The sequence below is a fragment of the Rousettus aegyptiacus genome, unplaced genomic scaffold, assembly GCF_014176215.1.
Source record: "Rousettus aegyptiacus isolate mRouAeg1 unplaced genomic scaffold, mRouAeg1.p scaffold_m13_p_5, whole genome shotgun sequence".
Classification (NCBI taxonomy): Eukaryota; Metazoa; Chordata; class Mammalia; order Chiroptera; family Pteropodidae; genus Rousettus; species Rousettus aegyptiacus.
In genome coordinates, this window is record NW_023416308.1 from 15,380,931 (window position 1) to 15,392,654 (window position 11,724).

Sequence of the window (11,724 nt, forward strand, 5' to 3'; positions counted from 1 at the left end):
GCAGAGCTGGTCTCCCCATTTTTCAAAGCCAGGTTAGTGACTTGCTCAAGGTTACACAGCCTGTAAGTGTTGGGACCAGGATTTGAATTTAAATTCAGCCTGGACTTCCTTCTGTGGCAGAAAGGAGGGTGGACCCGCTCGCTGGTCACTTAGCCCGTTTCAGTCCTGGCATTTGATGCTGCGGGTACCGCGTGGCAGATCCTGGGCTGGACCCTGGACAAGCTAGGAAAATCCCAATGACTAAAACAGCCACTGACTTAAGTAAATGTCAAGGGCAGCGCAGGATGAGGAGCCTTAGGTTGAGAAGTTTAGTGTGCACCTACTGTATGCTCAGCACTGAGGAAAGGAATAGCAACAGAATAAGACAATGCTCTGCCTCAGAAGCTGAGGTTTAAATACGGAAGAGCAGGGAAGCTGTACATAGAAGGATTTGACAGTCAGAGAAAAGATATTGAGTTGGGATGCAGTATGGGCAAAGGCTTGTCAGTGAGGATAGAAACAAAATGGTGAGAATAAAGGCCTGGCAGGAAATGAGGTTGGGTAAAACAAGATTACTGAGTGTTTTAAATGACAGAAAGAAGATTTAATGTATTGTCCTTAGGTATCAGGGAACCACCAGAGATGTGGAAGCCACATTTCAGGTCAGGAATCTGGCTCTGGTGAGTAAAATACATTAGAAGGGAGAAGGGGAGAACTGGAGAGTGGGTCTTTTCTGGACCTTAGTTTTACTATCTGGAAATTGGACTAGAAAAGCTGTTAAAAGCACTGTAGAATAGAAATCTTGAAATGTGAAAGCTGGCGGGACCCTTAGAAGTCACGGCTGTCTAACCCTTTATCCTACATCAGGGGAAACTGAGACATGAGGAGTAGGAGAAGCTGGCCCCAGTTTGCACAGTGAGTGAGCTGCACTGAGGCCTCCATACCAGGTCTCATGCCTCCCAGGCCTTCTTCTCACCACTGTGATGCTCAGATGAGGACCTTGGTACCCATGAAACAGGATTTGAGTGTAGGTCTGGGAGGAGGCCTCCAACCCCAGGCTTCGCCATGCCTTGAAGAGCCACCTTTGCTAACTACAAATGGAATCGAGGTTAACAAACCTCATCGTTTCCCCTGGTATTTTAAAAAGCCTGATAGATAATAACTGTCACCCACCAACCCTGCCCTCCATGAGGATAGGGTTCCAGTGAGAGGTGGAAGGAGAGCCAGCGGCCAGGGTTAGGGGAGTTAGAGCCCTTCCAGCTTTTCTGATCACATTAGACTAAGATTGATTTCAAAACAATGAAAATTAGGTGGATCGGAACATTCCAATCAAATTCAATTCTAATTGATTTTGACATTCATACCCATCCAATGGGGGACAACTTGGTTCTCCCACAAAGTTTTCTTTTCTTCTCACCAAACTTCACTGTCTCTACTTCCTCACCTTCCACCCACCCCTCAGCCCAGTGCACTCTGGCTCCACCCCACTTCTCCACCTTGACTGCCCTCACTGTGGCCACCAGTGGCCTTCTGTCAAATCCAAGGTCAGTTCGTAGCCCTCACCTTCCTGCCCCTCTTAGCATTTTTGATCCTGCACTCTCCTGGCTTCCCTCTGCTGCTCTGGTTGCTCCTCTTCTGTCTCCTATGTGGGCTTGTCTTCTCAGCCTGCCCTGAATGCTAGGGTTCCTCAGGCCCTCTTCTCTCCCTGCCCTAGCCTGGGTGACCTCATCCACCCCCACTCTTGAGGGGAAGGGAATGTCTATCATGTTCCCAGCACTGGGCAAGAAGATTTGCAAAAATGAATGCGTTTTTTTCCCTCAAGATGCCCCTATAAGGTAGGTATTTTCCATTCCCATATCACAGATGAGGAAACTGGCTTGACGATGTTACATGACTTGAATAAAGTCACATAGCTGGTAATCAGTAGTGCCAGGATTCAAACTCGAGTCTGTCAGATGCCCACTGATGACTCCACATTGCCCTGTGATGTTAACTGAAAAGGGGTCAAGGCGTGACTCCTCTTGGTTAGGGGCGGGCATTCGAATTGTGAAAAGCACACACAAGCCTCCCCTCTTCCAGCCTACAAATTCCTAGCAGCACTAATCTTCACCATTGGCAGAGAGCTGTCAACTCCCCCAAAGCCTCATGGATAAAGACCAGGACAACCACATTGGACAAGTCATCTATTCCCAGGGTTCTAAGTCCCATCAAGAACATGGCCTTTGTCAACAACAACAACGACAACAATTAAAAAATTAAAAAATAGGCAGAAGACCCAAACAGATAGTTCTCCAAAAAGGAAATACGGATGGCCAATAGACATATGAAAGCTGCTCAAGGTCACGAATCATCAGAGAAATGCAAATTAAAACCACAATGAGATATCACCTCATACCTATCAGAATAGCTATCATCAATAAATCAAAGAACAACAAGTCTTGGTGAGGATGTGGAGAAAAGGGAACTTTCATACAGTGTTGGTGGGATTGTAAATTGGTATAGCCACGATGGAAAATAGTCTGGAGGTTTCTCAAAAAATTAAAAATGGATAAAGCTTTTGACCCAGCAATTGTGCTTCTGGCTATTTGTCCAAGGAAAATCAAAACAATAATTCTGTGCACCCCAATATTCATGGCAGCACAATTTACAATAGCCAAGATATGGAAGCAACCTAAATGCCCATCAACAGACAACTGGATAAAGAGGTTATGGTTCATATATACAATGGAATATTACTCAGCCATTTTCAATGACACGGATGGACCTAGAGGTTATTAAGCTGAGTGAAATAAGTCAGATAGATAGAGAAAGATAAATACCATATGATTTCACTCATATGCGGGATCTAAGGAACAAAAAGAACAAACTAATCAAAAACAGACTCACAAATATAGAGGACAATGTGGTGACAGCCAGAGGAGAGGGGCTAGGAGAATGGGGTGAAGGCTTAAAGAAGTAGAAATTAATAATTGATAGATGGTCACAGGGATGGCGAGCATGGCATAAGGAATGCGGTTAGCGTTAACGTAATGTCTAGGTGGAGAGCCAGGAGAGAGAGAGGCAATTAGGGGGATTGTTTTATAAACTATATAAATGTCTAACCAATGTACTGTATACTTGAAACTAATAAAATAAAAATAAAATAAAATAAAATAAAATAAAATAAAATAAAATAAAATAAATGTGGCCTTTGAACAACTCCAAAGAGAGCCCCTAAGCCAGGTGAAGGGCTGATGATTAAGGTCAAACACACTGCATTGGCCCAGAGCTCCAAGCGGGGCCCGAGAGCCGGGGCCAGGTCTTCTGCATCTTCACCTGGTACCAGTTTCACTCAGGGAAGAGAGCAAACTCCCCTGGCTGCCTGAGGACATGTGTGTGGTGTGATGGGGGGAGAAGGATCTGGACTGGAGTTCGAAACCTGCTCTGCCAGTTCCCAGCTCAGTACCTCTGAGCAAGCCACTTGTAAAACAGGACAAACCACACCTGTTTCTTAGGGTTGGGGATCAGCAAGAGCATGTTTGCACCTCACTCGCAAGGTGCCAGCACATAGGAGGCACCAGCCGTCACAGATATATAATAACTCCTTGCCATGTCCCACCCTGAGCCAGTGGTAATGACAGCTCCTCAAGCAGGACTGGATTTCCAAAGAAAGCATCGCCAAAACCCTCTGCCAGAGCTCAGTGAATAGGTGACCCAGAAAAGGCACGTCCCGTTTTTCCTCTCGGGTACTCTGGGACACTCTGAGCTCCCTGAGAAGTCTGGACATCAAGGGACATGTTACAAAGAAGACCTGGTATTGCTCTGGAAGAGATGGCGTTCTCACTGTTGGCATGGTTACCATCTTAAGCAGGAGGGGCCGCTTGCCCATAGATTGGTGTCACCCAGATAGGATTTTAATTTTTTTTTTTCCTAAATGCAGGTCTCCTGCTGCCCAGGTGACCTTGCTGATCCTAAGCCAATGATAAGACCACCATCAACAGCAGCTCTAGTTGATTAATCGCTGGCCCTCTGCCTGACTTGAGGAGAAAAACTTTACCTTCAGATACTATCTCACCAAATCCTCACAACTCTTGGAAGGAGGTTGTTATCTCCATTATATGGATGAAGAAAATGAGACCTAGAAGGGTCAGGAGCTTGCTCAGTGGTCCAGACAGTCACCCGCAGCACCCCCCCCCCACTCATGCCCACTTCCTGCCTGAGCACAGCAGATTTCAGGATAATCCAGAACCTTCCACCATTCTTTCGAAGCCCACTTGGGGAGCAGATCAGCTCCGAAGGCAGCTTTTGACATTAAGAAGTGAGAAAACGTCCTGGTAGCTGCAATCTGTGAGCTGGTGGAGCTTAGAGCCCCATTTTCAGCACCCGCCCCACCCCCCTCAAGCTCCTCAAGCTCGTTCAGAGGAGCTCAGCTCTGGGGGAGAAGGCGAAGCTGTGGAATCGCAGTAAAAATGTGGGTGAAAAAGGCTTTTGTTTAAGTTCTACAGATGGTCAAGGAGCTTGTCTTTTTTAGCCAGAATTTTCCGGATCCTTTGGCTGGAACCGTCTGGATAATTGACTCAAGCTTCCGTGTGGTTCCCAGGAGGTGGGCCTCGGTGGGAGGGGCTGAGTGATGCAAGAAAGCCGGAGGACAGAGCCTGAGAGTGCTGTGACTTGCCCCTCTTTGAGCTTCAGATTTCTTATCCGTGACATGGCAGGCGGCAGAGGTGGATGGCAGAGTTCGTTCTTTTTTTCCAGCTCTGAAGGTATAAGGTATTTCACCCTAGACAGGTCAGCAAACTCAAGAGGGTGAGCAGAAGTGCTTCCTAGGATCAGAGTTTGGACACCATCGGTACACAGAGTGGAGGAAGGTAACAAGTACCGACTGCACAGCAGGTCATGGGCAGCAGTTTGCCAGTGTGCTCCCATTGGTTAAGGTAAAGTCAGTATGGTTGTTCCAATTTCACAGATGAGGAAAGTGAGGCCCAGGGAGGTTAACAGTCTTGCCCAACTGCAGCAGAGAAAGAGCAGAGGGCAGGAACCGGGATCCAGACCTGCTCCACCTTTATCTTTTTTTCTACTGCTGCCCCTGACCTTCTGAGAGCCTGAGACATTCCTTTGGTTGTTAGGCTGTGAGCATAATTGTCATCACCTGCTGCTTAAACACTACTCTGAGAAGTAAGGGAGAGGGTCGCTGAGTTTTCATCAAGGTTCCCTGCCAGGAGACTGTGCGAAAAAAACATCTCTTCCTCCTAGTATGTTAGTAGGAGGTAAGCAGATTGTTACAGCCTTCTGTCTTCCAGACGACAATGGCAGGCTGGCCTCAATTCTAGAAACAATGGGATCTGGGAGGACCAAAGCCGCAGCTGACTCCAGGGCACTGGCCTCTGCAGAAACAGCACTGAGCTGCCGCTGGGGTCAGAGGTAGGACCCCTGCCCCCTTAAAAGATACATGTTCCTCCACCTTACCCTTTGTAACTTGACCTGGCCCACCTTTACGAGCCCATCGCCCACTCCGTGGACATCCTAGGCCTACTAGGTTCCCAGACACCGCCCACGTGAATGTTCTTTCTGATTCCTCCACCTCTGTCTCTGCTTTGCAAGTTCTTTAATGCCCAGCTGAAATCTTACGTCCTCTAAGGAGCCTTTCCAGTTCTCCATCAAGAAGCACTCTCTCCTCTGCCCATTCCCACCGCGACTCTCATATCATATCCATCATCTGCATAGAGTTCTTTTGGTGGGACTGGTGTTTTACTGGCCAGCTACTAGGCATCAAGCCTCTGCTATGCAAGTTTGTCTAATATGTGATCTCATTTACTCTTCATGACCACTATCAGGTAGGGATTCCTCTCACAAGCATTCAACAGATGAGGAATCGAAAGCTCACTTATCCACGGTCATGAAGCTAGAAGAGGCAGAGTCAGGATTTGAACCCAGGTTTTACTGACTATAAAGTTTATGCTCATTGTCACTTATACCACCTGCTTCCCACTTCCTTAGAAAGTTGCCATTTCCCTTGCAGAATGTGAACACCAGAAGATAGGGCCTGTGTTTCTTCATCATCCGAGACCCTGGGGGCACCTCTCTGAGGATGCCAAATTGTATCTGATCACAACCTTGTGCATATTGCAGAAATGCCATCACTTAGAGCTGTCTTTGTGAGGGGCCCATGTCTTTTAGGGGAACATTTTTTTTATAAACGCCTACAGCGCCTTATCTTCCTAGGTGGTCTCCCATCCAAGTACTAACCAGGCCCGACCCTGCTTAGCTTCCAAGAATAGATGAGTTCGGTGCATTCAGGGTGGCATGGCTGTAGACTCAGGGGAGCATTTTAAATTGGCCAACATCAAAACTGATTGACAGCTGAGTGGCAGATGAGACAAGGGAGGGAATAAGGGGGAGGAAGGCAAAATCGCAGGAGCCGAGAGGGACTAAAAGGAGAGGGGGGCTCCAGGTTGAATTTGGCTGCCTTGCTCAGACCCTCTCCAAATCCCTGGTGGCTGGGGAAGCCTGGGCAAGTGGCTGAACCTCTCTGAGCTTCAGTTTTCTCGTCCATAAAATCCTCATCCATAAAATGGGCACATTGCAACAGCGCTTGCTGTTCTCACTAGACGCCCTGGGCTGCTGCCAGGAGGAGTGAGGTTGTGGCTGAAGGAGAGCCTCGGTCTGCCTACTGGGTGCTTGTGACAGAGCCATCACCTCCCTTAAGGGAGACAGTTAAGAGGATCAACCCAACCTGAAATGTTCGGGGTCTTGAAGGCCAGGGGCAGCAGGGAACTCAGAAAAGCACAGACTGATAATAAGGATCTTGGGGACAACTCAGCCTGGGTTTCCTATTCTGAGAGCACAGCATGGTGGACCGATAGCCAGCTCTGCTGGCAGCTGGGCCTGGCTCCAAGTTTTGCCCCCACTTGCTGTATAGGTTTGTGCATATTATTTTGCTCATCTCAGCCTGGTTCCTTCATCTTCAATACAGAATCAAAAATTGTTCTTTTGCTAGAGTAAGCAGGGGGATTGCTTCATAAATTATGTAAATGTCTAACAATTTTTTTTAAAAAAGAAAATATATAAAAAGAGAAGATTAAAATAAAATTGTTCTTTTGCTACAACTCCATTGGGAGGATCAGAGAGAGACTCAGGCAATGACAGCTGATATTAGGATTAACTATGGGGGACTGAGGCCGAGAGAGGGAAAGTAATTCCCTCACGGTCACACAGCAGGTTAGCTGCAGAACCAGATCTACGCCTAGGCCTCCCAAAGCCAAGTCTTGGGCTTGCCCTTGGACAGCTGAGGACCTCGCACTGGGCTTGCTGGTGAGATTCTGTGTCTCTCTGAGCTGAGACAACTGCTTGGGTTGCCTATAGCTGAAGAAGGACCAAAAGCCCAAGTCAGAACCTTGGGTTATAGTCCAGCCTGGGGTCTATTCCATAGTTTAACCCTGGGCATGTCAGGTCACCTCTATAAGCCTTGGTTTCTCTGCTCACCAAATTGGGGGTGGGGGAGGGGAGGAATTCCTGGCAGAGTGAAGGAATTATGTAAAAGCACAGAGCCCTCTTTTCATAACAGCTCCCCCCAAACCCCGACTCTCACTATGCATCAAGCCCGGTGTGCTCACTAGCCATGGGTTCACTGAGTCCTCAAAGCAACCCTGGGAGGGGAGGTAGGGGCCCAATTTGCAGATTAATGGCTATGGAAGGGGTAGAACCATGATCTAAGCTATGATCCTGTTCCCTCTGCCTGAAACACTTCCCCCTCCTCTTCCCATACCTAACTCGAGCTTCTTCCTTTTGAAGGACCCCTCCACCTCAGTCTGGGCGAGCACAGTGCTAGGTTTTCCCCCTCTGCATTGAGACTGTTTCTTCATCTCCTCCACCAGACAGGGAGTCCCGTGATGCGGGGACCTTATCATACAGCTGTATCTCCAGAGTCTTGCACTTTGCTTGGCATACAGTAGGTGCTCAATAAATACTTCCCAAGTGACCGAGTGCATTGTGTCAGCATCAGGAAGCCACTGGGCCCTGAGGGAGCCGGGGAGATGGGAGGAAAGCTTTAGAACTCCTGCCCCGCCTTACATTAGCAGTATCTTCTCTGAGTCCTGACAGTCAGCCCCCAGGGGATGCCATTTGAGCCAGCTGAATTCCAGTTACTGCTTCACCTTGAAAAGGCAGCTGAGGCCCTTAATAAGCAGTCCAGTAATTGACATCCCAGCAGTGCCAGGAGCTGCCCTGTTAATATTTAATGTGGCTTTCACTGCGGCAGAGCTGCAGGCTGGAAGAGGGGGCCCTGCAGTCTCCATGGGGTCGTGAGGAGGGCACGTTGGGAAAGGGCTTCACAACTGGAAAGCCCCCAGCAGATGAGCATTACATTGGCCCATTTTAGCTCCTGGCTTAACTCAGAAAAAGCCAGGGCAGCATGGGCCTACAGTGGGACAAGGAGACTGCTGACTGAGCCCAAGTGATAAATGTATGGGGGATTAGAGGCTTCCAGGGGACACTTCCTGGAGACAGTGGGAGGGCAGAGCACTGGCGCCAGCCTGACCTGGACTCCACTTCGGATTTGCATTGTGCAGTTGTATGACCTGGGCAGCAGCTGTACCACTGAGACTCAGCTCTTTAATCTGTAAAATGGGCATAATAATACCTTCCCTTGAGGGGCCATTGTGAGGGTTAAATGAAATGAGTAATGTAGAGCAGCAGTCCCCAACCTCTTTTGGCACCAGGGACCAGTGCTCCTATGAGAATCTAATGGCTGATGATCTGAGGTGGAGCCGAGGCGGTGATGCTAGCGCTGGGGAGCGGCTGCGAATACAGATGAAGAAGCTTCACTCACCCGCCGCTCACCTCCTGCTGTGTGGCCTGGGTCCTAACACGCCACGGACAGGCACTAGTCTGCAGCCCAGGGGTTGGGGACTCCGATATAAAGGACCCAGTTCAGCACCTAGACCGCAAAAATGCTGAGTGCCTTCTCAGGAGGGAGCGAACCAGCCCAGATGCTCACACAGCAGAAGTGGCGTCTGACCTGGCCTGCAGTCACCCACACGAGACTGCATCAGCTGAGGGGTTTACCTGAGGTTGCCTGCCCAGTCTGGGAAGCAGGCGACATGATGAGATGTCCCCATTCCCTGGGACCTCCGCTTCTCTGGCCCAGACAAAGCAGGACCCTCATTTTCCACCCCTTCCCTGCTCCTTCCAACGTGTTGCCCACAAATCCTGGAAGCCTCTCAAAATGTAAATCTGACCACGTCACCCCCTGCTTAAAACCCTTCTGTGGTCCCACACTGAGGGCTGCTAGAGAAAACACAGGAGGCCCAGTCAAAACTGAATTTCAGATAAACAAGTAATTTCTTAGAATGTTCCATATATCGCATGCACATAATTATACTAAAAATATTATTTGCTGTTTTTCTGGAATTCAAAGTTAACAGGACAACCTGTATTTGTGTTTGCTAAATCTGGCAATCCTACGCAAACTGCCTTCGAGAGAAAGATTAGAGACTTTCACTGGTCCACAAGGCCCGTTTGGGCCCCAAGCTCATCCTCTCCCTCTCTTCCACAGGAACTCTGCTTCAGACACAGCTCTTTGCCTTTATATGAGAATCCCAAGCTCTCCCTCCCATCTGGCATTTGCAGGTACGGTTCCTTCTGCTGGGACCCTCTTGGTATCTCCTACTCCTCCCTCAGCCCTACTGTGCTTGACCTGACTCATCCTTCAGGCCTCCAAAGTGCTGCCTTTTCCTCCTGGAAGACTTCCTGGCTCTGCAGGCCTGAGTGGTGCCTCCTCTGGGTTCTTATCTGCCTTTGGCTATTCCTTTGTCTGTTCTGGCCACTTAGAGGTTCAGCAAACATTTGTTTCATCGATTTGCTAAATTTTGCAATGCCCCCCCCCACACACTTCCCCTATCAACAATTTCCCCTCATTCAGCCAAATTCTATTGTCCTGCAAGGTGTTAGAATCCTACCTCCTCTAGGTCTTCCCTGGGGCCTGCAGTCCTTCCAGCTCAGTCACCATCTTGCTCAATGAGCAATCTTCTCAGCCCATAAGCTCAGCGAAATCATCACCTCTCAGACTCTCCTATGACCTACAGTGCCCACCACTGTGCCTTCTTGCCAGATGGTGGTTCACAAACACTAGTGAGCTTGGAGGATGCCAGACTGAGTTTCCGTGTTTGATTCTTCTCACACTCAATGGCCAATAACCAAAATCCTAACCCTGACTTGGAGCAATGCCTCCTATATCCTATGTGCCTATAAAGGAGGCAGGGAGGCATTCTTAGTTCCCATTTGACAGAAGAGAAAACCGAGGAAATAGAAGAACCTATTGGTTAAAGCTCAGGTCTCTGGACCCCATCCTACCTCAGGGCCTTTGCACCTGCTCTTCCTTCTGCCCGGAATACTCTTCCCAAAGATCTTAGCATGCAGTTAGTACCAGATTAAACAGAGCCACAAATACTTTGTCCCACTCCTCCCATCAAGAGGGGGTGTCTCTTTCCCTAATCTTTGAATTCGGGCTGGCCCTGTGATTTACTTTGACAACAGAATGTGACAGAAGTGATCTTTTATGAGTTCAGGAGCCTTGCAGATTCTGCCTTCACCCTCTTGGACAACCATGTCAGGCAGCTGTTCTAGCTAACTTGAGGATGAGAGGCCTGTGACAGGGAGCTGAGACGCCCCAGCCAACATCCTGCACCATTTCCTAGATACAAGAGTGAGGCCTTGGACCTTCCAGCCCAGCGGTGCCTCCAGCTGCAGGCAGCCACATGTGTAACCAGGAGAAATGAGCAGAGGAACCACCCAGATGGGAAACAATAGATGGTCTTAAACAACTAAGTTTGGAGGTTTGTTACACAGTTTTGGTTTGTTACACGGTCATAAGTAACTGACACAACTGCCTCCTCCTCGGTCTGGTGTCTGTTCAGATGTCGCCTCCTCAGAGAGTCCTCTCTTTCCTGACCATCCTGGCTGAAACAGTGCACGCCCCAGCCCCCACCGCCAGCCACGCTCTGTCCCATCATGCTGTTTCATCCACCCAAGGCATTTATCGCTATGTGAAATCATGATTTATTCACTTGCGGACTTATTGTCCATCTGCTCTACTAGGCAGTGGGTTCTGTGAGGGCAGGGGTCTTAATGGTCAGTTCCCTGCCTCCTCCCTAGCACCTTTGTGGTGTCTAGTGTGGGGAAGATGCTTCGAAATGTTGCTAGTGGGAAAATTATGTGCCTGCCCCTGGCTGCTGTGGCACTTAGGAGAGCAGAGCGGCAGGCGGGAGCGTCCTCCCTGTTCTATCTTCCAAAAACAGTGCCCTTGGGAGGGCAGGCCCAGCTGGGTGGCTCGGTCCTGTTTCAGGGACAAGACTTCAGGGAGCCCAAGCTGAGCAGGGAGGAAAGGAAAACTGGTAAAATGTTCATTTTCAGCAGGCGCTCAGATTCAAAGCAAGAAGATCTCTGAGTTTTCTCTCCTCCAAGTCTATTGCCGATTATTAGCAGCCCAGCCACACCCTCCTGTAGGATCAGAAAGCTGAGAAACTAGGCAATGGGAGGCGGTGCTGGGGACACTGAGTCACTCCTGGGGGCCAAGCATTCTAAATCCCTAACACAAAGCAGATCCTCTGAGTCTGCTTTGTTCCAGTGCCAAAAAAAAAAAAAAAAAAAAAAAAAATAGGTCTAGGAGCAGCCTCAACTGAGGACAAAATGTACACCCAAGAGCAAAAGAATCTGCTCTCAGATGCCTCTTCGAGGTACATTCTGCATTCTGCAGGAGTAGAGCATGCA

The 11,724-nt window shown here is 48.8% G+C and overlaps 1 pseudogene; it reads right to left on the reverse strand.

Annotated features, from left to right (window-relative positions):
• Positions 1-6,155: 6,155 nt before the first annotated feature.
• Positions 6,156-6,273, reverse strand: LOC118603496 (annotated as a pseudogene).
• Positions 6,274-11,724: the final 5,451 nt, after the last annotated feature.